Raw genomic sequence first — 26,743 nt, 5'->3', positions numbered from 1 at the left:
AATAATAATAATAATAATAATAATAATAATAATAATAATAATAATAATAATAATAATAATAATAATAATAATAATATTATTATTATTATTATAGATGTTCTGGACCCCACAGCAAGATGCAAGACCGCTACTTGGCGGTAAATTACAACTGCTGCCATTGTCATTGTTGACAATGTGATCAGCACCATTGTCATGCATAGGCAAGTGTGCGAGATTTCTGGCGATACGAATGACATACTTCCGTGCATTATTGACCTTATTATAGAGGTGAACAATTTGACGGTCAATCTCATTCCTATCGTTTATTTCAAATGTGTTTAAAATTTTATTTATATGCCAGGAGAATCTACTGTAATCTAAGAACATTCTCTGAAGGAAAAGATGGCTGTTGAAAACGAACCCAGGAAAGATTAAAAATGATCGGTTTATGATCAGAATAAGTACATCAAAAATCTACAGCCTGTATCCAGTAATTCAACAGGGTCAGGATTGGAATGAATAAAGCCCCATCTAACAGCGACAATAGGAATTTTGCCAGCTGCCGAAGCACTCCTCTGAGGCAGTGATCGATGAATGACAAATGAAATGAAATATTGGACAGTGTTGCTGGAATGAATGATGACAGGGAAAACCGGAGTATCCGGAGAAAAACCTGTCCCCCCTCCATTTTGTCCAGCACGAATATCACATGGAGTGACCGGGATTTGAACCACTGTGAGGGGCCGGCACGCTGCCACCTGAGCAACGGAGGCTCCTTATAAGTACATTATGAACAGTAAAATCAATTGGTCTCACCTCCTTTTACACCCCACTGCCGTTAAGTTTATTTACCCCCCCCAAAAAGAAATTAAAATTAAAAGAAGGCGTGTATCTTTATGTTTAAAGAAGATTCCAAACACCAATATTCACATCTATTACCTTCAGTTTTGAGATATAAGTATCCCCATAAAAATAATTCACTTTGTTTCACTTCCTTTCACACTCAACCCCCCCCCCCCCCCAAGTGAATTTTCCGGTAAAAAGTACTTGTTTCTTTAATAGTAAAGGATCTTTTAAATACCAATTATCACAAAACTAACTTCTTCAGTTTTTGATGTATGTGTCCTCATGAAAGAAATTCCACTCCTTTTCACTCCCGCCCCCCAAGATGGTTTTCCCCCAAAAACGCGTTTTTCTTTGTTTTTAACCTCCTGAGGCCTGGCGTCCTTTTAAAAGGACACTGTTTAAAAATTGAATATCACGTAAAAGAAATATTTTAAAAATAAAATAAATAAAAATTTATCTTTTGTTGGTGCTCCACTTTTTTGGGAATTCATTTACCTTGGTGTGATATGCTTCTCACTTCACTGTCTCCAACCAAGACACCATTAGAGAAGTATACACTTTTATGACATTTGACCAAAAGAGAAATGTTCTGGGCCTCAGGAGGTTAAAGGAGATCCAAATACCAATTTTCACGTCTGTAACAACATTAGTTTTTATTAGATTTATTAGATTTACAATTAAGTCAATTCATTTTTCAATTCTTTCACCTCCCCCTCCCACCTGCACTTCATTGGATTTTCTGAGAATACGTATTTCTTTACTTTTAAAGCAAATTCCAAATATAAAATTTCACATCTGTAACATCTTCATTTTTGAGATATCAGTAGCCTAATTAAAAGAAATCAACTCCATTTTCAGTCACTTTTACACCCCCTCCACCCAAGTTGTATTTCTGAAAACTAAAAATACACATTTCTTTATTTTTAATAGAGATAAAAAATACCATTTTTCACTTCTGTAACATGTTAAATTTTTTGAGATCTACTGTAGAAATCCTCATTTTAAAATTTCACCCCTTTTTATTTCCCCTTAAGTGGAGTTTCCAAAAACAAATCATCTATCTTTCTTTACATTTACAGGAAATTCAAAATACACACTTTTTACGTCTGCACATTTTACGTTTCTCAGATATTCTGTAGATATAATCTTTCGAAAAATTCACCCCAATTTGTCACTCCTGTTTAACCGCCATTAATTGGATTTTCCAAAAACAAAAAATACGTGTTTCTTTATTTTTAAAGGAGATCCCATATACAAATTTTCAGTTCTGTAATATCTTCAGTTTCTGAGATATATGTATCCTCATTAAAGGCATTCAACCCATAATAATAATAATAATAATAATAATAATCGTATGGCCTCAGCTACCGTGTGCAGACATTTCAATTTGACGCCATCTGGCTGTCTGCTCGTCAATTTCGACGTTCCGTTTTACTCTAGGCCCCCACTAGGTGGCAGACCGAGTAAACCGAAACTCTCTTGGGCGTCTATGGCTGAGATGTAATGAATTTTGTTGGGTAAACACCAAATGTGTCACCAGAGAACTTTTACATGCCGACATCGTACAACATGGAGTGTCGAATGGACTTTTTCCCGCCCTTCAAAAATCCGACTACCTCTGCCGGGTTTGAACCCGCTATCTTGGGATCCGGAGGTCGACACTCTACCGCTGATCCACAGAGGCAGCTATTCTAAATACCAATTTTTACATCTATAAATTTTAAAAGCTTTGATAGATACACTCATTTTATAAATTCACCCTCTTTTTACCCCCCATTAATTGGATTTTCCAAAAACAAAAAATATATGTGTTTCTTTATTTTTAAAGGAGATCCCAAACACCAATTTTCAGGTCTGTAATATCTTCAGTTTCTGAGATATAAGTATCATCATTAAAGGCATTCAACCCATTTTTCACCCCTTTTCACCCCTCCTATTGGGATTTTCCAAAGACAAAAAATATGTGTTTCTTTATTTTTAATGAAGATTCTAAATACCAATTTTTACATCTGTAAACTTTAAAAGTTTTGAGATATAGATAGACTCATTTTAAAATTTCACCCCCTTTTTCACCCCCTTAGCGGCTGAATATCCAAAAATCCTCTCTTAGCGAGCAACTGCATATTAATATGAATATATCCCCAAAATTTCATTTCTTTATGTCCAGTAGTTTTGGCTCGGCGATGATGAATCAGTCAGTCAGGACAAGTTATTTTATATGTATAGATTAATACTTCTTTAGCATTAATCACCTCCTCTATCATGACATTTTCCTTGTAACCAACAACCTTTACATACTGCTGACTGAATAATTCTGCCTTTTGCAGATCCTCACATACACATTACCCTTGTTCATTAATTAGTTTTGGAATGTCCTTCTTGGAACCTGTTTCTGCCTTAAAGTACCTATACATACCCTTCTATTTTTCACTAAAATTTGTATGACTGACAATTATGCTTGCCATCATGGTATTCTTAACTGACTTCTTTGCTTGATTCAGTTTCCTAGCAAGTTCCTTCAGTTTCTCCTTACTTCCACAGCCATTTCTAACTCTATTTATTTCCAATCTGCACCTCCTTAGTATCTATATTTCTCAATTATAATATGGTTGGTCTTTACCATTCCTTACCACCTTTAAAGGTACAAACCTGTTTTTACATTCCTCAGCAATTGCTTTAAACCCATCCCAGAGTCTGATTACATTTTTATTTATTGTTTTTCACTGATATAGGCCTAGTTACTTTTTAAAACTCCTTCATGCCTGGTTTATTAAGCATATGATACTGCCTTATAGTCCTACATTTAGTACCTTCATTTCTTATTACATTCATTTTTAATTATGACAGAAACAGCTTCATGATCACTAATACCATCTATTACTTCAGTTTCTCTATAGAGCTGATCTGGTTTTACTAACACCACATCCAGGATATTTTTCCCTCTAGTTGGTTCCATCACTTTATGAGTCAGCTGTCCTTCCCATATTAACTTAAATGTCATTTATTGGGCATGCTTCCAGTCGTTTGCTTTACCTTCCTAGTTGACATTTCGTAAATTCAGATCTCTCGCTACAATCACATTCCTTTCCATGTTGTTTCCCACTTAGCTGATTATCTTATCATAATTATAATTCTGAATCAGCATCGGCACTACCCTTTCCCAGTCCATACACTCCAAAGACATCAAGTTGCCTATTATCTTTAGAAATGAGCCTTACACCTATAATTTCATGTTTGTCATCTCTAACTTTTTCGTAGCTTACAAATTCTTCTTTCACCAGAATGAAAAGTCCCCCTCCTACCATTCCTATCCTATCTCTATGATAGTCCAGTTCCATGAGAAAATTTCTGCATCCATTATATCATTTCTCAGCCATGATTCAACTCCTATTACAATATCTGGTAAATACATATCTATTAAATTAATTCTATTCCTTTCTTTACAATACTTCTACAGTTCAACACTAACATTTTTATGTCAGTCCTACTTGACTTCCAGATCCCTATACCCTTATCACTGCTCCCTAGACCACCCTGTTTCTCTGAATGTACCTCTCTATAACCCTTCCAAACCAGTTTCCTAACTTACACGTGCCACTGCAGTTTAAGTGAAGGCCATCTGAGCACAGTTCCTTATCTCCTACCTACCCATTAGGATCTAAAAATCTCACTCCCAGTTTCCTACATACCCACTCGATAGTCTCATTTAAATCCCCAGTCATCCTCCAGTCAGTATCCCTCCCACACAGTGTTCCACTGATAACAATCTTCACTTCCTTAAACTTAACCCATGCTGCATTTACCAGATCCCACACACCTCCAACTACATTGGTACTTATACCAGAATTTAAAAGGGTTGAAGGGCTGGAAACAAACAACACCCTCTGTTAAGAGGTTTATTTCCTGGTGCTGCTAAATACATAGTAGCTGTCACAGGACAGTGACTGGCCGGCAGGCTGGCTTATATGCTTTTTTCTCTCGAAATTGAGCTGAAGCACATAAGGTCGATTGACATGCTAAATTCAAATGGAGGTTTTGTTCATAACCAAGGTGTATCGACCATTCTATAAATTAAAAAACATAATTTGGCACATATGCCTCTGCTATTCTAAGTGCTTCATATTTTCCTTTGGTTAGTGAGTTGATGAGAGTTTTCAATTTAAAATGAATTACATATTATATAATGTTGTGATGATCATTGCTGGCTGTGCGGTATGGGGGTAGCATGCCTGCCTCTTAACCTGAGGCCCCAGGTTCAATTCCCGGCCAGGTCAAGGATTTTTACCTGCATCTGAGGGCTGGTTTGAGGTCCACTCAGCCTACGTGATTAAAATTAAGATGCTATCTGATGGTGAGATAGCGGCCCCGGTCTAGAAAGCCAAGAATAACGCCCAAGAGGATCTGTTGTGCTGAACACACGGCATCTCGTAATCTGTAGCCCTTCGGGCTGAGCAGCGGTCAATCAGTAGGTCATGGCCCTTCGGGGCTCTTGCGTCATGGAGTTTGGTTTGGTTTTGGTGATGATCATTGGATGACAGACTGTTTTAAAAGACGTTTCTTTCCACTCTGAGTTCATTGTAATTGTAATTCTAATGGAAAGATCAAATTAGGAATATTTACAAATGTAACATATTGAGTTCATTCATGTACTCGTATGTATTGAAGTCCTATGTTGAAACTACTCAAAAGTAAGCTCTCTTGTCCTTGACATAGGATATCTCTCAGCACTCTTCGTGAGTTCTTATATAGACTGATCTTTCATTCTCTATCTTCACAAACATGTTTTCCCAGAACTAATTCAGTTAATGGAATAAATGCCAATATTCATCTTGCCTTGTCTTAAAATAATTTTCTAAGAATAGAAAGGGACGGATAGATTCTTAAGATGAGTGTTCTCCGGAAAGCTTTGCTTGTCACAATGCTTCCATGCCAGCAGTATGACTACCTTGTATGTTGTAGGGTAGTTACAGCAGTCTCAGCAACAATCTTATGGATCCAGCATGGCTCCTAGTCACCTTCAACTCTTTCACGTGCAGACAACTAGTGATTTGGAATGTACAATTGTACGTAGTAGGTAGGGATCCTCTTTGGAGGTAGCTCTACCCAGGGAATGGTGCCCCTGCCTACGTGAGCACCAGAGCACATTGACCCGGTGTGTAACATCTGGTAAGGGTCCCGACTCAGGGTTCGAAGTAAAGACCTCAATGCCATTTATGGCAGAGAAGATCGGTATGGTGGAGATTGTGGAAGAGGAAGCCCTGGACCCAGGGATAAATATGAGTACAGTCTAAAGAGGCCAATGGGTAGATGAGGCCCTTTTAGGAGGACTGATGGTGGAGGTAATACGAAAAATGAGTCAATCTAGCAGCATCTGCTCTCTATGTTAGGGGTGGTTGCAAAAGGCGTCTGTTACCCCATGTTAGGAGGAGCCTGAAAGAATCCTGGCAGTAGGTATAAAATGCCTTTGGGTGTGGCGAAGCCATCATACTAATAGCCTATAAAATGAGTGAGAGTGAGTTGAGGCCTCAGAAACTGTTAGGGCATCCCCCAAAAGCAATGCAAATATCCTGGTGTTTTCATCCTGGGGAACTATGAAAAGTGGGGAAACAGCAACAAAGATTGCAACCATAAATGGCTTGACTCATAACAGAAAGACAGAAGAACTAATAGAATACATGGAAAAAGAGGACATTGCTTTTTAGGGATTGAGTGAAACCAAATGGAAAGGTGAGGAACAGAAGAGATTGAGGAAGGGGTTTCAGTTGTTCTGGAATGGAGGTATATTTTATTGTGAGGGAAGTCCTGGTACAGTACATAGAGAAGGTCTACCAGGTAAATGACAGAATCTTGAAAATGATATTTGGCTTGGAGAGTGGAGTGCAAGATTTTATCCAAGTATGTGTACATCAGACAGGTAATGTTGAAGAGAGTCTAGAGGAGCTTGGAGGAACTAGAGAGGTGCATCGAAGATGAAGAATTGGTGGTAATGGGAGACATGAATGCCCATACAGGAGCAGGCAGGCAAGGTAAAGAAGAAATAGTTGGTCCTTTCAGTTTTGGAAATAAAGATGTAGAAGGAGAGCTACTACTAGATTTTTGTGAGAGCAATGGACTAATAGTAAGTTCAGAAAGAAGAACAGTAAAAAAATTACTACATATAGAGGGAGACAAAGCAGGAGAAAAACAATGTTTGACTTGATTTCAGTTGAGAGAGAGAAATGCAGTCAACTGAAAGATGTGACAGTTATTCCATAAGAAGACTTTGAAGGAGACCGTAACTTTGTAGTAGCTAAATCAAGACTAGGTAAAATAGTGAAATTAAAAGAGACAAGAGAAAGAAAAATAAAGGTATGCAAGTTAAATGATAAGGGAGCACAAGAGAAATTCCAAGAAGAACTGAACAAACAAATTCCTAAAAGAGAGATAGGCAGTGTTGACGGGGGATGGGCCAAGTTCAAAAAAGGAATGGTGAAATGTGCAGAGAATACATATGGTAGAGTATCAGGGAGAAGGAATGAATAACAAAGTAAGGGATGCCATGATAGAAAAACAAAAATCATGTAGGAGCTGGATGAGAGGCAGAAAGTATGGAGTAGAAAGTGTAGTACGCAAAAGTATCATGAAGCAAAAGAAGCATGTCAGAAGAGATAGTACGGGAAGAGAAACTGTAGTGCTGCGAAAACTTCACAGAAACCTTATTATAGGATGTTAATTGAAGTATGAAAGTCCAGAATGGATTGGTTAAAAGTGAAGTAAACAAGAGAGAGGATACAAAATTTGTAAGGACAAATACAGAACAAATTTTGACACAAAAGTTGGATATTCTCCAGTGATGCTATGAATGTTTTGCTAAGTTACTGAATATCAAATTCAAAGAACTGGAGGAAGAGGAGAAATATGAAGAAGAAATGGTGTAAGAAAACCAGAATGAAGATATAACAATGTTGGAAATAGATGGAGCTATAAAGATGAAATGTGACAAAGCCAGTGGCGGCTCGTGAAAAAATCGTCCTACGTGCTACAAAAAACAAGCTAGATACGCTGTTTTAAATGTGCATATTTCCATGATGAACAACGCATACTTCAAACTTGGTAACAAAAATAATAATAATAATAATAATAATAATAATAATAATAATAATAATAATAATAATAATAATAATAATAATAATTTTTAAAAAATTTCTCACAATTTATAACTCAGAACAAACAAAAATAACATTAATTTTGGAAGCAGATGAATACTTCGACAACTGTCTACGAGATAAATAATTCGTTCGAGAAATATTTTTTTACTAACCCAATGGCGCAATATGAAGTCCATATGGCGATCTTTTTTGCTGCAAAACTTGTCAATCACATTTTGGTTGAAGTTCATTATTTCTGAGATAAGCTTTTTCTCGAATGATAGCATCGCTAATGCATTCAACCATTCCTGGCACTTACTATTTCGAAGGAACTTTTTAATCCTTTTAAGACTCGAAAAGCATCTTTCCGGTTCTGAAGTGGTCATTGGAACAGTAATCAAAATCCTGAGATACTTTGCAGTTTGTTCTTGAAGATCAGTTGAAGCAAGGGAACTGCACCGTCAGTTTCTCTTAAATCAGTTCTTTCATACAGAACGCTAAGCTCAGTCATTAGTCTATTCTTGTCTGGGAGTCTGTCTATATCACCCACAGCGTTAACTCCTTTTACAGGGAACTGTTTTGAATATTCGCCAAAATTAATTGAATCGAATAAATTTGCAACCTCTAAATAATAAACAGACTCAAATCTACAACTCACTCTTCAGTGATTCAATCACAAACATCCTCAGCATCAGCCGTCTTGTAGGATTCCGTTCTGCGTCTTTTGCTTTGTGGCATTTCTTAAGAAACTCCATTTGCTATTTGATCGATAGAATCTCTGACTAAAGCAACAGCCTTCGTAAGAATGCCAACGACATTTCCTATTTTGATTGCATCTGTCGATCTTGCTTGTATCTGGGAGTACAAAATATCCACATGAGGACAGGCTAAATAAAAATTCTTCATCTTCCAAATGTGCATTCCAAGCCACGTGCTTCTTTAACTGTCCTTACAAATTTCGACTTTTCCAGGTCCATAAAGCATTGCAACAAAGCATCTTTGTTTTCATACACGACATTGACGGTTCTAGTCTTGAAGTTCCATCTTGTTGATGGACATCCTTGAATTCGTTGTACTACCACTTTTACCAAAGCTGCCAGACGTTGAGGAGATCTGGAAAAGAATGCAGGAAATGCAGATAGGCTGCAGAAAAATACGCGCGCAGCTTGATTTTGAGAGGCCGCGTGTGCAAATACGAGGTTGAGATGGTGGGCAGTAAATGTAATTGCCTAGTTTTGATTTTCCTTGGAACCCCACCTCTTTCACCACTCATCACAGATGCTGCAGCGTAAGTTTGGGCGATAATTTTATCTGGATTAACACGAAAATTACTATTATTGGCTATTTATTTTACGTCGCATCGACAAAGACAGGTCTTATGGCGACGAAGGGATAGGAAAGGCCTAGCAGTGGGAAGGAAGCTGCCGTGGAATTTATTAAGGTACAGCCCCACCATTTGCCTGGTGTGAAAATGGGAAACCACGGAAAACCATTTTCAGGGCTGCCGACAATGGGGTTCGAACCCACTATCTCCCGGATGCAAGCTCACAGCCGCGCGCCCCTAACCACACGATAAACTCGCCCGGTCCGAAAATTACTATTGACTTGCTGCAGCGTGCACTCAGATATTGCATCTGCGGTTTGTCCGTCTGGATTAAAAACTCCCCCAAATCTTTCGAGTGGTTGGCCATTTAATACGTATCTGAACACAATGCCAACTGTGGCTCTTCAGAGGCGTCAGTAGTTTCATCTGCCGTGATAGTAGTGTATTTAGTGTTGTGTACTTCCTCCAGTATCTTTTCACGGCAGCCTTGCAGCATATAGTCTAGCAATTCATTCTGGATGGTTTTTGATGTGCCCTTAAATACCTTATTGGCTTCCATGTGTTCCTTAATGGCACTATATAAACTGCTCATAAAATTTACGAATCCCAAGAACACGCCTGGATTTTCAGATCTTTCACAGCTTTCGTACTACAGATATCATTACTTCGAGGGCCCTGGGACCGCTACGGTAGCTGTGAAGGCCCTTCAGGAACTCTGAAAAGTGGTGGCAAAAGGGGGCTCTGGTTAAGACGCAGCAGGTCGTTATGCTACTTAGGTTCCAAAATGGCTAAAAAATAAAATTAAAAAAAATAAATGCAATGTAAATTTTAATCTTATACCAGTTGCATAGTATTATTTGAAGTAATTCCACATACTGTATATGAGTTGACTACGTTTGTAAGTATAGAAGATATCATAAGTAGAATTTTGTAAACAATATACATTTATTAAGGATGATCTGTTTGTTTAATAGAAAAAGAATTGTTAGCATAAATTGTATATTATTGTATTCTAGAAAAAAAAATTCTTCTCTTGTTAATTTAAAAATTAGTGCTTGACAATAATGTATTTTAGTGTACCATTTGCCACCGAGGTAGACACCTCATTGGCAAATAAAGAGATTTTGATTTGATTTTGAAGACGCAAGGAAAACAAAACAAAGTATTTCTTACATCACAACCATGCATCCAACAGTTATCGTCGTAAACTTTACAGTTGAAATGCCTGACATAACTGGAATTTTTCCCGCGCGAAGCCTTCTGAGTTTAATTTCAGAACATAGTAAAGTTATGAGTAATGCTAGTAATACCATTCCCTATGCAGCTGCTTCCTGAACTGAATCATGGAAGGGTGTCGTTTGAAGGGTCAGTATGTATATTTAGATAGACTTGGTAGTCTGATGTATGGTTCAGTATTACCATTTGGCTAGGCGATGAATTCAATGGGAGATGACTTCTTCCTTATTTCCCTAGTACCTGACCAGTCTATGGGCTGAGGAAAAAAACAACAACAATAACAACAGCAAATAATAATAATAATAATAATAATAATAATAATAATAATAATAATAATAACAACAACAACTCACAACTCACCATCTTTCAGTTTTATCTGTGTTATGTGTGCTGTTGCAGAGGTCGCTATCCATACAATAACAGTTTCCTTTAGCACAATTTGAGCATTTCAGAGAGAAATCTGTCAATTCCTGAGCATTGGTAAGAAGGATTGCTAATGTCAGATAAGCCAAGAGAGTATAGTTCAAAAGATATTGAGTAATAGCAACCATGATCACTAAATATTCTCTGGCCCACAATTTGTGCATTTGATATGGTAGCACAGGAAATGAACATAACCACTATCATTTGTGGTTATGGCTTATTTGATACAATAGAAAATACTTTTGATAAGGAAGAAATGCAAACAGGCTGTAAACGAAAGCTAGATGTTATAAAGCAGTAGGCCTATTATAGAAGGAATATAAATTGTTACCAAAGAAATATGTTTCATTGATTAAAGTTAATGTAACATTTGACCAGACTTACCGTACTGATCTGTAATTGAATGGTCACTTTTGATCATGTACTTTATTAATATAATTATTTCAGTGTTAGAACCAACTAGAGGGAAATACACCCTAGACGTTGTGCTCTAGGCCTATATAGAAACTAAAGTAATAGATGGTATAGTGATCATGAAGCTGTGTTTGTTGTACGGTAGTTAAAAGTTAATGTGATAGAAAAGAATGTTGTAAAAGTAGGACTATTAGACAATACTACATGGCTGATAAGAAAATGAAAACCTACAACCTGTTTTCCAGTCAGTGACTGGGTCAGGGATGGAATGAATGAAGGCCCCTCTTGCGGCAAGGATAGGAATTGTGCCGGCTGCAGAAGCCTGTCACACTCCTCTGGGGCAATGATTAATGACTGACAAATGAAATGAAATGAAATGATAGTGAAGAGTGTTGCTGGAATGAAAGATGACAGGGAAAACCAGAGTACCCAGAGAAAATCCTGTTCTGCCTACACTTTGTCCAGCACAAATCTCACATGGAGTGACCGGGATTTGTACCACGGAATCCACCGATGAGAGGCCGATGTGCTGGCGCCTGGGCCATAGAGGCTTCATGGTTGATAAGAGCAGCATGAAAATGTTTAAAAAAGCAATTATTATTCGTGAAAAATGTACCTAAATAAAAAAGTAAACAACCTGGGATGGTTTTAAAGAAATTGTTGAGGAGTGTAAAACCTAGTATGTACCTTTAAAAGCGATAAAGAATGGTAAGTAGCCTACCCATTATATTATAACATATTTATTTTGTTTTTGGAAAATTCGATTAATGGGGGCTGAACGGGCGTGACAAGGGAGTGAATTTTTAAAAAGACTATATGAGTAGCCCATTTGCAAAACCCGCTATATGACGGAAAATTCGATTTCGAGTTTTTGGTTCCCCAGCCTTCATTACTCCAAGACCTACATATTTCACTAAAATTTGAGATGCATAATGCACTAGTTGCCTTCTAAAACTGGAAGAGAAAAGTTCAGTTATTTGCAAAGCGCGCTATGTGCATCGACCATACATTTGCAAAGCCAGTTATATTCATATGGAGATGCAAAAGCCGCTATATTTATCGCAGCTGTTATGGCCTCCATCTTGTCAGAGATTATGCAGATGCAAAACCAGCTAAATTATCCTAATCACTGCATTGATTTCTTTTCTCTAGGAATACATGTTTATGCTACATCAAAGCAAGAAGACAGCGAGCAGAGAATAGGATTCTTTATTCTATGAAGGTAGCAGCTTCTGAGGCACTCATTTGTTTGCTTTTGAACCCGCCAAGGGAAGGGAACGTGGTCGTTCTGGTCTTATCTTGATACGGTAGTGTTGTTTATCTACTTTTATTTGCTTGTGATAAGTGTAATGACTGCAATGATGGAAGCAAGTGAACGTACAGCTATGTTACGAGAAGAAAACCAAACTGCAAATCATACTAGTGACATTGAAATAGTGATTGAAACTGGGCCTACAATATCCAAAAAAAGGAGAAGATGCCCTGAAACGTGGAAAAGGACTGTTGCTAAAAGAGCAAGGTATGCTTTATTTTCAGAAGGCACTTAGTGTGTTTCATTGTTACGTGCTAGCTGTTTGTATTAATTAGGTTGATGTATTTTCAAAATGCCTTAGCGGAGAATTCTCAAGTATTTTTGTTTTGTTTCCAGACACGTATCTAAAGGACTGCCAAAGAAAGCAGACTGTAAACACCAGAAGTTAGCAACCTTTCGATGCCATGAGCTGTCGATGCAAGATATTCGTAAAATACATCAGAGGTATTACAAGAAACCAGACTTGCAGTGGAAAAGAAACGTCATCCTTCAGCATGTTCAACTTACTACTCCCAAAAAGAAGTGTCTTGCACTGCGTGTTCCTAGGAGGAGGAATTTAAGCACCTACTTTATTCTTCCCAAACAAAGAGGTGATGTAACAGAAAATGTGAGAGTGTACCGAGCTGCGTTTTAAAATATTCTGCAGGAGAAGCGTGACCGTGTGAACCGATTGTGTCAGAGATTCATGGAAAGTGGTACTACACCTTCTGAAACACGGGGCAGTGACCGTAGAACTGAAATATATAAGCCATAACGTGAAGCAGTGAAAGCATTTATTAAAACTTCCAAACCAATTCAGAGCCACTATTGTCGGGGAAAGAAAACTAAACGACAGTACTTCCCTAGTGATTTGCACACAAAAAGATGTGGAAAATGTATGTTGAGATACACCAAAATGAATATGAATTTTTCCGTATGGTATTCACAGAAATCTTAAATATCAGTTTTGTCAGTCCATAAAATGCTCTACTTGCATGTGCACTCAGAACAAGATTTTGCAAGAAAAATCTCCAGAGAAGAGAGATGGTTTAAAATTCCAGTTAAAACACACAAGAAACCAGCAGATTCTTTCTACGATAAGATTCGGCTCGAAATGGAAAATGCACTAACACTGAGCTACGATTGTCAGAAAAACTTAGTACTTCCAAAAATTCCAGATCAAGCAACTTACTACTCCCGCCAACTCTACCTCTACAACTTCACCATATGCCAGGGTTCATCATTATCACCACAAAATAAAAGCAACACTTTTAGCTATTTTTGGACCGAAAATGAGTATCCCAAGGGATGTAACCAAATTGCTTCAGCACTGCATCACAGACTATGCAACTCTACTTTAGATGAGGTTACAACTGTACGTTGTTTTCTGACGGATGCGGTGGTCAGAATAAAAAGCAATGCTGGGAATGTTGTCTCGCTGGCTGCTTTTTGAAGCTCCTCAGCATGTTAAAACTGTTGAGATTTGTTTCCCTGTTGTTGGGCACTCAGTCATTCCACCAGATAGAGTTTTCGGCAAATTGGAGAGGGAATTCAGGCAAAGGGATGTGATTGAGAGCCCAGAGGATTACACAAAAGTGTTAGAGAGCTATGCTACGGTAATCCATTTGGGTCGAAGTTGTTCAGTCCGTAACTGGAAATCCTACTCTGATGGAATCCTCAAACAGCCAGGCCAATGACATTTAAAATTCCAGAAGTCAAAGAAAATTACGATCACGCGCGGCAAAAACAAGAACACTTTAGTTCAAGGCGATCCGTTTTACAACATTTACATTTGTGAACCTAAAAGTCTTTGCAGGAAGGGACAAAACTTCAGGCAAAACGCTTGTATTGAAAACGTTGAAGAAACTGTTCAAGTGAAGGCAGCAAAACTGAAGGATATCAGGCGACTTTTTTGCCTCCACTTTGGTGAAAATGAAAAGTTGCAGTTCTACAATACGCTCCTTGCAGCTGATGTTATTGCTACAAAAGAAAGCTGTATGGATGACGATTGTGAAGACGACAGTCAGAGTGATTTTGAACTAATGGAGGAAGAGGATGTTGATTTCACAAAAGCAAGGATTTATTGCATGTTCACCTGATTTCACACTGATGGGTATTATTATCGGCCAAAATGAACAATTAAAGTTTTCCTTATTTTGTCTCAATGTGAAAGAATATTTTATTTAGTTTGCAAGTTTTTCTTGTTTTGTCTCAGTGTGAAAGACTATTTTATTTAATTTGCAAGTTTTTGCAAAGTGACTGCTTAACTAACACCTTTTGAAGTCAATAGATTTCAACTCGTCATATTTCATGTTACATTATTCTCGTTTAATTTTGAAACTAGTTTGTGAACTGGTTGTAGTTTATTAATGCATGTTAATCAACAGGTAATATATCGTTGAAATACATTTTTTCACGTATATTGGTGTTTTTTAACCTCGCCTCTATCCTTTTGTAAGTCCTTATCATCATAAAATAGCAGGTTTTACAAACTATCAGAAAAACAAAATGGCTACCCATTGAGTTGCAAAACCTGCTGTATGCATTATACAGTTGCAAAACCAGTTATGTGTGGAATCAATATTTAAATAGCTAACTTCCTACGTTCATGAGATTATGGGCTCCTATATAGATATTTCAAGTTATTTTTTTGTGAATTTTTTAAAAAAGAATCATCTTTCTATCAGGTTTATGATAGTTTGTACAGATTTTTCGTCAATAGCCTAAAAGTTCTTATAGTGCACATAGCGGGTTTTGCAAATGGGCTACTCATATCTAAAATATATCTCTAAAACGTAACATGTCACAGACGTGAAGATTGGTACCGGTATTTGTAATCTCCTGTAAAAGTAAAGAAACACACATATAGTACGCGAACCTTTTCTTGAGCCCTGAACTCCATAGTGCATAATGGGAACTAGGGCTCAAGAAAAAGTTCGCGTACTATAATTTGTTTTTGGAAAATCCACTTAAAGGCGGCCATACACGAGCGGGATTTCCTCAAGGTTCGGCGTGAACAGTCCAATCCTTGAGGAATTCCCCAACGTGTGCGGCGGCGTCCTTGAGGCCGTGCTGGGTGCGAGAGATCCAAAAATCTCGAACAGAATTTAATTCGTTTCCACCTTGAGGCCAAGCAGGCCGGATGTTTCCAGTCTCTTGGTGCGTGTATGTGTTTTCGACAGTAGGCCTTGAGGATTTGTGAAGTGAAGTGATTGTCCGGAGTGTCCTATTTCGTCATGTCTCAAGAATTTTTACAGAATTTATACAAATATACCAGAATGAATCTTGCAAGTGAGTTCAAAACATTACCATGATAGAAATAAAAAGGAGGCCGCGTACACCAAACTGTTACAAAAAAAGTGAAAGAAGTGGATGTAAACACAACAAAAGATGACGTTATTAAAAAATTAACAATATGAGAAGCGCTTTCCGAAAGGAAAAGAAAAATTTAAGGGATTGCTGAAGTCAGGAGCATGTGCTTCTGTGTACAAGCCTAGGTTGTGGTACTTCAAAATGTTCAGTTAAGGATTTATTAATTTAACGCATTAATTTATTAATTTAGGACGTTCAAATATTTTTAGTATGAAGATTTACTATTATTTATTAACTCTTCAATGTACCGTATGTTGTATTCCTTTTTAGTTTTCTGTCTGATAAAGACATTCCTCGAACGTCTCGTTCGAACGTGGACAGTGATGACGATGGTGTAGGTGAAGAAGAAAAACTTCTGAGACAGATGCAAGTAATATTTATTACATATTATTTGGTAACATAACAACCTTGTAACAAACATCAGTATAATTACGTAATTAGTACTAAAGTTTAGTGAGCTTACTACTGAAACTTGTTAGATACAAATTATAGGATCAACGTATGCAGAAAAAATAATGCATTTACTGTAGGCATTACATATGAAGTTCATTTGCCAAGGAACCTGCCTCTCATTGGAGAAGTAGTTGACAAACTCATCTCTTATTTGTTTTGCTGAGATTGTTGTGTTTCCTCTATTGCTTCGGCGTAAGCCATATACATGATCATTATCAGAACCGTATCCTTCAGATATTGTACCTCCGTCTGTATTTTCGTGGTCAAAGCATTCTGAAGGAGCACAAACACTAGGAACCCTTTTCATAAACATTGTGTAGTATACAGCAGACCATAACTACGGATTCAATGTTACGTGTTTTCAAGTTTGTAGCCGTGCTGAATTATCTGAATCGTGCAACGAAAATACCAAAGACATTTTCTGTAATACGTCTTGCTGTCGACGGGCGATAGTTGTACATTCTCCGGTTTAGCGACGTAACGTCAGCTTGCCTGAATGGTTTCATCAAGCCACATCTCTCAAAGGGAACCCATCGTCCGCCACAAATTCATAACACCAGTGGCGGCTGGTGCAGAAAATCAGTTGTGTGCTGTAACCCATCCCCACTCCAAAAAATAAAAATATTTAGAAACGTACCAGAATGTGGTTTTCAAGAGGCTCTCCACTGAGTTTCCCATACTGAACAAACACAACCCCAACACATATACACATTCCACATAAAAAGCTATAAAACTATATAATTAAACACACAATAACACCTGCAATGGCAAAATATTCATGAACTCAAACGCTTGGTGTGAGCGCGCAAAAACAGAACTTCCCAATGTTACCAACATCACTGAAATAAAACCAGCAACGTCGTAATGTAAAATTACATGTTATGTTTTTATAGTGACATTTGTAAACTAGACATTTTTAATTAAAGAATATCACATTATCATGTCCTTATTTTGACAACATAAAAAGTACAATTTTTATAGTTCATCGATTTACAAATGTGGCTATGAAATAGGCAAGTTGGTAGTATTCTATCCTCTTTGGTATTAAAAGACCTGGCGGGAACAGCTCTATAGTATTTTGTTTTCCTGTTTGCTTTGAGCAACCCACTCATAAATACTATCGCTGAGTCAAGAGGGTGCCAGCTGCCACGTTCTTATATCGGTCGTAATGCAAGTGTGACTAGTGCTAGTGCTGCCTCTGTGTGGTCGAACGAAGAATCACTGTGAAGTGATGTCTTGGTTCTTGTTTCCACAGTCTACCGGAACACATTGTCTTTGTATCGGAAAAGTTCGGCACGCATGCGCAAAAAGAAGAGTTCATGGTTTCTGGCTAAAAGCTTATACATTCTCGCTGAGCTGCGAACGCACAGCACCCGGCGTGGAGCTCACCAGTAGTTACGTGGTTGTGAGGGGAGTTGAATAATTTCCTATTCTTTGGCTGACGTATTTTTCAATGCACTGTATTTGATTGTAGATAATACTTTTAAACTAATTTATTTTTCCAATAGGCAATGTGCTGCAGCACTTCCGCACATAAGGTACGGCCGCCCCTGCATAGGACATGCATGAACCAGCATTTCTGATGTTATCAGCTGTGAAAATATTGAGGAGACCATTGTTAAGTTTTCAAAAACATTGTGTTCTTCAGAACACCACCATCTGAAACTCTGCCGTTTTTACCGAAATCGCACATAGTTTGCATCGGCGATGCCGAGTAGGACCATGCTGTGTCTACCTTTGTAATTAAAGTACTCCGATCCACTATTATATCTGTTGGAGGTACAATGGTGATATGTTTTCCGTCCATAGCTCCAAGGAAGTGAGGGAAGTTCCATTTCATTTCGAAAACTTTCGATATTTCCTTCCGCTCTTCTTCGGTTTTAGAAAACTATAAGCATATAAAAGAAAAAATAGAAAACATATATAAAATATAATACATACCTAATATAAAAAACACTGCATACATACATACATACATACATACATACATACATACATACATACATACATACATACATACATACATACATACATACATACATACATACATACATACATACATACATACATGTTCGTTATAGACTGTGGAAAATTCTAATCTTATCTAATATTTCAACCAAACTTTATTTTCTTTTTGCAGATGCAAAATTCACAAGAAACGATGGAACAGAATGAATCCACTCAAAATTGTTATGAACTTCAAGTCATTCAGTTGCAAACACCAGTACTTCTGCACCATCAACTCCTCGAAGGCAATCTCGCAAGAGAGGCGATAAAAAAGATGGCACGGATGTGTTGGTACAGGTGCATGATTATTTCAAGTAATCCCAAAATGAAGAAGACCGTTTCGATGTGATCGGCAAAGGTTTTGCTATTAAGTTGCACGGCCTTCCCAAAGATCAACTGTTTTTAGCTGAAAAACTAATGAACGATACCATGTTTCAAGCTGAAATGGGTTCCTTAACCATGTCACACAGAGTGGTTGGTGAACCACACCCATTAGTTACAGTTCATTGTCCTGCCCCAGCCCTGCAACTACTGAAAACCAAGAGGCTCACGTACCTCAACAAATGCTTGGACCGACCCAATGAGGATTCTCCTCCAAATGTACAGCACAGTTTTGTACCACAAGACAATGATACAACTCCGTCTTATTTAACACGCTTTGATGGAAGTGTGTAATGTGAATATGTTCATGTTTATCCACGAAAATGTAAAATTTAAGTTGAAATAAAGTCAAATAAAACCTATAGATTTCTGTGATTATTGCATTCAACTCACCTTCAAATAATTATTACGTGGGACTTTGTAAATAGCTTCACAGGTTTTCGGTATAATGCGACCAAGGGCCTGGGGAGAAATTATTGTTGAATACTTGTGGTCTTCATAACTCCTTCCAGTAGCCAGAAACCTCAGTGTTGCAATGAGTCTTTCATGGGCGGGGGCGGGGGGGAGATAGCTTGCCTCATAATGGTACCTTCTTTAGAGATAAAAGGAGTGACCAATGAAAGAAGATGTAAATATGTATCAGAGTCCATCCTCAAGTAATTGTGAAAATCTTTCAGGAAGATTTCTCGTAGGGATACACACTTCTCTTCTAAAGCCACTCCTTGCACCATACACCTCTTTTGCAGCAACACGTGAACAACCAACCACCACCAGTCAACAGAACTGTTGTGTTGACCTGGAGTTGAACCTTGAGAAAATTCCCAAGGCCTTTTCCTTGAGAGGAAATTCTCTCCGTGTGTGGGCGAGAGTTCGGTTCAGAAAATCTCCAAGAAAATCCCGGAGGCTTTTCCTTGAGGATTTCCTGTACGTGTATGCGTAGCTTAAGGGGAAATGAAAAAGTGGATGAATTATTAAAATGAGCATATCTACAGGATATCTAAAACACTTAAAATGTTACAGGTGTGAAATGGTATTTTCAATCTATTTTAAAAATAAAGCAACATGTATTATTTTGGAGAAACCACCTAGGGGGTAAAAAGGACTAAAAACGGGGTTGGGCGAATTTTTAAAATGAGCATATCTACAGTACATCTCAAAAACGTAACATCTTACAGGTGTGAAATCGTAGTTTTAATCTCTTCTAAATATAAAGGAACGTGTAATTTTTTGTTTTCGGTAAAGCTGCCTACGGGGCGTTAAAAGGACTGAAAAGTGTGTTAAATTCCTTTAATTAGGATACTGATATCTCAACAACTGAATATGTTACAGACGTGAAAATAGTTATTTGGAGTCTTCTTAAAAAATAAAGAAATACATTCTTTTTGTTTTCGGAAAATCTATTTGGTGAGAGGGCGTGAAGGAATTTAAATATTAGTTGAATTCTTTGCATGAGGATATTTATATCTCAAAAACTACGGATATTGCAGACGTGAAAATTGTATTTGGAATCTCCGTTAAAAAAACAACAACTATTCTTTCATTTTTTGAAAATCCACTTAAAGGGACTGCAAGAATTGAAACATTAGTTGAATTATTTGTATGAGGAAAATTATATCTAAAAACTGAAGATGTTACAGACGTAATAATTGGTATTTGGAATCTTTTTTAATAATTAAAAACACACAATTTTGGGTGGCAATAAACTCCTTCCCTCTAAAGAAGAAATAGAAATTAAATTATTTTCATGAGAATACATATATCTCAAAAGCTGAAGCTATTAAGTCTTGATAATTGGTATTTGGAAGCTCCTTTATAAATAAAGAAACACGTATTTTTTGTTTTCGGAAAGTTCAATTAATGGGAGGGTGAAAGCAAGTGAAGAAAATTGAATTCTTTTTATGGGGATATTTATATCTCAAAACTGAGGGTTACAGACGTGAAAATTGGTATTTACAGTCTCCTTTAAATATAACGAAACACAGTTTTTTTTGTGGGGGGAGGGAGGAGGGCGAATTAACTTAACGGGCAAAGAGGGGCGGGGGTATGAAAAAAGAGTTGAATTATTTTTATGAAACTGAAGATGTTACAGACATGATTTTTATTTGGCATCTTCTTTCAAAGTAAAGAAACCTGTATTCTTTTGTGCTTGGAAGGGGATGTAAATAAATTGAAAAATTAATTGAATTCTCTGTATAAGGATACTTATATCTCAAAAACTAAAGATGTTACAGACGTGGAAATAGGTATTAGGAATCTCCTTTAATAATAAAGACACTCATTTTTTTCTACTTGAGAGAAGACTCACGTGTACAGTTCTATGTCGCATGGGCATCTTAGCCCCAAAAAGCAATACCACAAACGTGGTTTACAAAGAGTTTCTGAGGTAAATTAAACACAATTTTTCGGTGAGGTTTTATACTTTATATGGTTTTTCAGATAATGTCTTAGTACAGTACCGAGGAACGATTACTTTTATCAGATTACGAAATCCAGGCGAGCGAAGCTGCGGGTAACTGCTAGTTTGTATATAAATTAGATTATATGCTTTTTGTTGTATATAGGATATAGCTTGACATTGTCTGACAACTGTTAAGTTCTATAGACAATAAATAAAAACTGAAATTGAAACCGCTGTGAATAGTTATGAAAAAAAGCTGGAGATATCATTCAAATATGAAAAATATATGCAGACATCTGTATTCTGGCTTGTCACTTGTGCCAAGACAAAGTTCAACAGCGAACATAAATGTATGCTTAAAATCTTTCGTAATGAGAACTTGCACTCCTGAATAGTGCCCATTTATTATCTTTGCCCCATCGTAAGTTTGTGACATTAAAATTTTGCTCAAAGAAGATTTTAGACACCGTGCTACATTGTCTTAGTGTCATGTTGTCAAAACAAACATACCTTCCTAACTCTAAGATGGAACTCAGCTATATAGACAATCTCTCTCCCTCAAACGTAACTCTATAATTATGCATTAACACAGTAGTGTTCCAACACAGCCTAATTTCATCAAATACGGAGGAACTATTGACATATTTCAAATCAATAGCGTCCGTTTTATCAATTTCCCTCAAAGACAGTGCAGAATTTTAACTTGACTTACTTATTTCCTGTGGCTCCTTCAGGAGCATAGGGTTTCGATAAATTTTCGCCAGCGGCCTCTGCTGCGGGCCATCCGACGTAGTCCTCCCCGGGGTTTTTTCGTGTTACCTTGTAAAGGTACCTTGTACCTTGTAAAGGTCGTCAGCTTTTTGTACGTCCGGCTATTTTTCATCTCTGTTTCTTTAATAAGTTTATTTAAGACCTTACGAGTTATTGGCCCATAAACTCCGAGTGCCTTGGTGGGGCTGCCACCTTAAGGCCAAGGCACTGGCCCTTACACGGATGTTGGTGTATATACTGAAGAAAGAGAATTTCCTCTCCTCTTCTTAACAGTGCATACTTCGGTTATACCGCCGGTACTCGGTCGCCATTTACCCAGTCTGTGATAACAGGGAGCACCACGAGAAGGTTGGGTTTGACATTTGGCTGAGAGAGGCTATGTATTACGCATCATCAGCCCTTGCTCCCTAGAATTTTAACTGATATTTCTTAAATAAAAAACAAATTAGTGTTTTCATGCATTTGCAATTCAATAGGAATGAGTTAAACCTTGTACTCATACGCATTATTATTAGATAATTCTGTTTTTATTCTTTTATAAGTAAATAGGGGTCACATTCTCCTTGCTGAAGTTGATGAAGAACTGGTATCTCATGCCCATATATGGAATATTTAGACCCCCTGTGGGTTGGGGACGCAGATGAAGAATATGCCCATAGTATCCCCTGCCTGTTGTAAGAGGTGACTAAAAGGGGGGCGAGCAAGGGATGACAGAATTTGAACCATGAGACTACTCGTGATTAGTAGCATTACTTGATGAACTGAGGAACTCCATAGTTTGACGTTACTTGCAATTAGTACCATTATGTGAGGAATACAATGAGTCTGGATGTTATGTGTTATTAGTACCAACGTGTGCATCCCACTGAGGTTCTCGACTACATACATGAATTTCAATGCATAATTAGGTGCCGTGCGCTCTGCTAAATTGTGTTGGTTCCACTATAATCAGAATGGGTCTGCGTTACCTATGAGTAGTACCACTATATGAGGAACATCAAGGGTCAATGCTTCCTGTGATTTGTACCACTATGTGAGGAACACAATGGGTCTGCGTTGCTTGAGAGTAATACCATTGTGTGAGGAACACCATGGGTCTGTGTTACTTGTGAGTGGTGTCATTATATGTGACATGCTATTGGTCTACATTACCTGTGATTAGTACCACCATGCGATGAATACCGTTAGTCTACATTACCTTGATTAATGATTAGGAGGAACATCATGGTTCTGCTTTACCAGTGATTATTACTATTATGAAAGACCGGTGACCTGGATTTTGAACCCCTTTAGACAACAAGTATCATCTCAGAAAATAAGGCATTATGAATTGGATCCACTGATTGTTTTGGATTCGTGGTCATTTTTTAATTGTCATTCATTTCATATTCTATTCATTGGATACATTTTGAAGTTTTAATTGTCGTATCATTTCGTTGCAGCTAATACCATTAAGGGCTGACGACCTAGGTGTTAGGCCCATTTAAAGAACAACATAATCATCATCATCATCATGCAAAATTTAGAAGGTGTCATTAATTTTCTCATTACAGCAGAACAAAAAACCACTTTTCCATCCACTATTATATCTTAAGTCAATGTCAAAAAATATTGTTCATTGAAACAAAAGAAGAGCTCAGCTACTCATCTGTTTCTGACACTTATGAACTCTGATCAGCTGTGATATAATTTAGAGTTAGGAAGATATGTCACAACTGTAGCTTCACTTGTGGAACTAAGGACTCGATATATGACAGGATTCAATGATTCACTTGTCTCGTTATGCATGTGCATTGCCAAATGAAATGCGCTGCAGAACTTTATGCCGTCAGTAAATTTTTACGGTACATAACAATTCTTTTATACTTTATCATTATGCCTTTCCACAGATTGTCCGTGGGCACTCTCAGGTTGCTGCCGGATATTGTGTCTTCTCAAAAGATTGAATTCTAACTGAGCAAACACATATGCAATTTAGAACTTTTGTGTTTCTTTACTTTTGGGGACAAATGTCCTAAGTCAACAACTCCAACTTCAGTCCAAATTCCTTCACTTTCCTTACTCACAAAATATAAATGAGGAAAACGAAACAAAAATCTGTTACCGATTTCACAGCCACAGAGCCATTCAGTTCTTTTTTATGTATCCATTTTAAATTTTCGCACAATTTCTTTACTTTTACTTTCCCTCATTATATAAAGATTGGGTTCTTAACCTTGGATTCTTAATCTCAATTTTGCGCTCAAGGAAGAGAGAAGAAAAGTTTGGCGTCTTAAGTACTTGGACACAGTTCAAACTCATTTTGTAACTCCTTACCTTTCCCAAGCATAAAGATTGTGGACGCAACTAAAATGCAGAAAAACATGCACTGGCAAAATATTGTAACTCCTTACGTATCCTAACAATGAAATTTCTGAACAACAGAAAAAAGTTCAGGAAAACACTCACACATTCCCGCACTGTACAATAATATTATGAATGATGATAAATGCAAACTTTCGGAAACAGTTGTGTCACACTTGAAACACATGATGATGTATATTTGTACTGTTGACAGAGTTAACAAATTTATTTTAAGAGCTAGGCAATTAGCGTTTTATTGGTGCTACCTTCCCGATCCTCTTACGGTCAGTGGATGGAATGGCCATGGATGGTCCGTGACTCTACAACTCTGCATTCTGACTGACCAACCGAGCAGAGGAGTGGTGGCCACGGCTCTATCATGGTTCTACACCTCTGCATTCAGGGGATAGAGAGGGGCTGGTCCCAAACGTTGACAGTCTTGTGAATAGTTTTCAGTAGTTTTCCATTCTCGTGCAATAAGATGAATGCCTGGACAGTTACTACAAACCACAGCCACCAATACTCTTACTTTCACCACGAATTTCTTTCTCCACTACAAATCTCCTGGCCTGAGAGATGGCATCACCATCTAAGGGGCTCGCCACCCCTTCAGAGGAGGAATGAAAACAATGCAGTAGTATCCTCTTTGCCTCAATGACTTTTAAGTTTTATGCCAAGAAGGTAATTATCCCAAAGAAAGCAAATGAATAGATGTTTAGTTAGTGTTAATACATACGGGACAATATATCAATCAGAGTTTGGCAATTTAATGTGACCCACAGTAGCAGTGATGCTTGTCAGCACTAGTGCTAATTATGTGCGGACTTGTGAACTATTCCCGGCTGGCATAGTTAAATTTCTGTAAGGGCAACTGATGGCAGGCATATACTAGTTTTCTCTCGACCACTACACAACTTGTGATTATGAAAAGTGCAAGAGTATCATATTGCATATGTGTATAGCAAATATATCCATACCTGTGATATCCTAGCCTCGTCTTCGTGCTGGCCGGCGTCCCACCCTCACCTCATCACTCCCCTCACGTTGGTACAGATGGAAAGCTCACCTTGCAAGGAGGTGCATTTCAGAAGAGTATCCAGCCACAGACTTTGCACAGCTCACATGAATAGAAAGCCAGCAAGAATACATTGCAAATAGATGGGCTTGGAAAGTGCTTGAGGTTGATAAAGGAGCTGTGAAAATTGTCTGCATATCGACAATGACTAGTGTGTTCAGCAGCGATGAATAGACAGACATTATTTTAAACTGGACAACCTGGTCGGAATGCAACAGAAGCTCCAAACAGACGTATCCCTTCTACACACGTGTTTCGACGAACAGTATTAGTTTTTGTTTCATACAATCAACTCTTTTATCGAGTAGGATGTCTACACGTGTATAAATTAAATAAGTTATTAGATATTCTTTACTGCATCTTTGGCGTATTTACAAACAGTAGCGGCGATTATGGGGTGGGACGAGGATGGACAGTCATCCCCCCACTTTGTGGAGTAAACATTATATTTTTATTCCACTTTAGCCAGCTGGAACTAGGAATTATTTTAAAAAAGCTATTTGTACAAGCCTTGTTGTCTTATACGCTAAATCTTTCGTTTCTTTTCTTTAATTAACATAATTATTGGGGGAAATACGTACAAAACGCCGTTTGTCGCGGCTAAGCGATTTGTATAGCGCTACAGCAAGTAGTAGAGACTTTGCATGTGCTGTGAGAAGAGTCGTGGCCACTGAGTTATAATTTACCCGCTTACCGCGAGCATTCGTCAGTCTGGCAGTCTCTTTAGTGTCTGTTAGTTTCTTAGTGTGTATTTAAATACTAAGTGATTTTTAATTGCATAATCATACCGTACTTCTATGTAATTGTACTGGGCGAAGTGGCCGTGGGGTTGCGGGCGCGCAGCTGTGAGCTTGCACTAGGGAGATAGTGGTTTCTAATCCCACTGTCGGCAGCCCTGAAGATGGATTTCCGTGGTTTCCCATTTTCATACCAGGCATATGCTGGGGGTGTACCTTAATTCAGGTCACGGCAGCTTCCTTCCCGCTGTGTCGGTGCGACGTAAAGTCAGTTGTAAGAAATATATATTTAATTGTAATTGTAATTTCAACGCGAGAGAATACCAACTTTACCTTCACCGGACTAAATTCTTTCGTTTGTATTATGTTATTTTATATGTAAATGTAATTAACCTGCCCCGTGGATTATTCGTAATAATAGTTTTTTGAGATTTTGATTCAATGTTGTATAATAAAATTTTCACTAGGTCTCACAAACATACTACGGGGCAGTTTAAATACATTTACTTAATAAATAACATAACACAAAGAAATAATTTAGCTCAGTAAAAGGAACGTTGGTATTA

The sequence above is a fragment of the Anabrus simplex genome, chromosome 1, assembly GCF_040414725.1.
Source record: "Anabrus simplex isolate iqAnaSimp1 chromosome 1, ASM4041472v1, whole genome shotgun sequence".
NCBI classification, from domain to species: domain Eukaryota; kingdom Metazoa; phylum Arthropoda; class Insecta; order Orthoptera; family Tettigoniidae; genus Anabrus; species Anabrus simplex.
Note: the sequence above shows the minus strand (reverse complement) of the source record.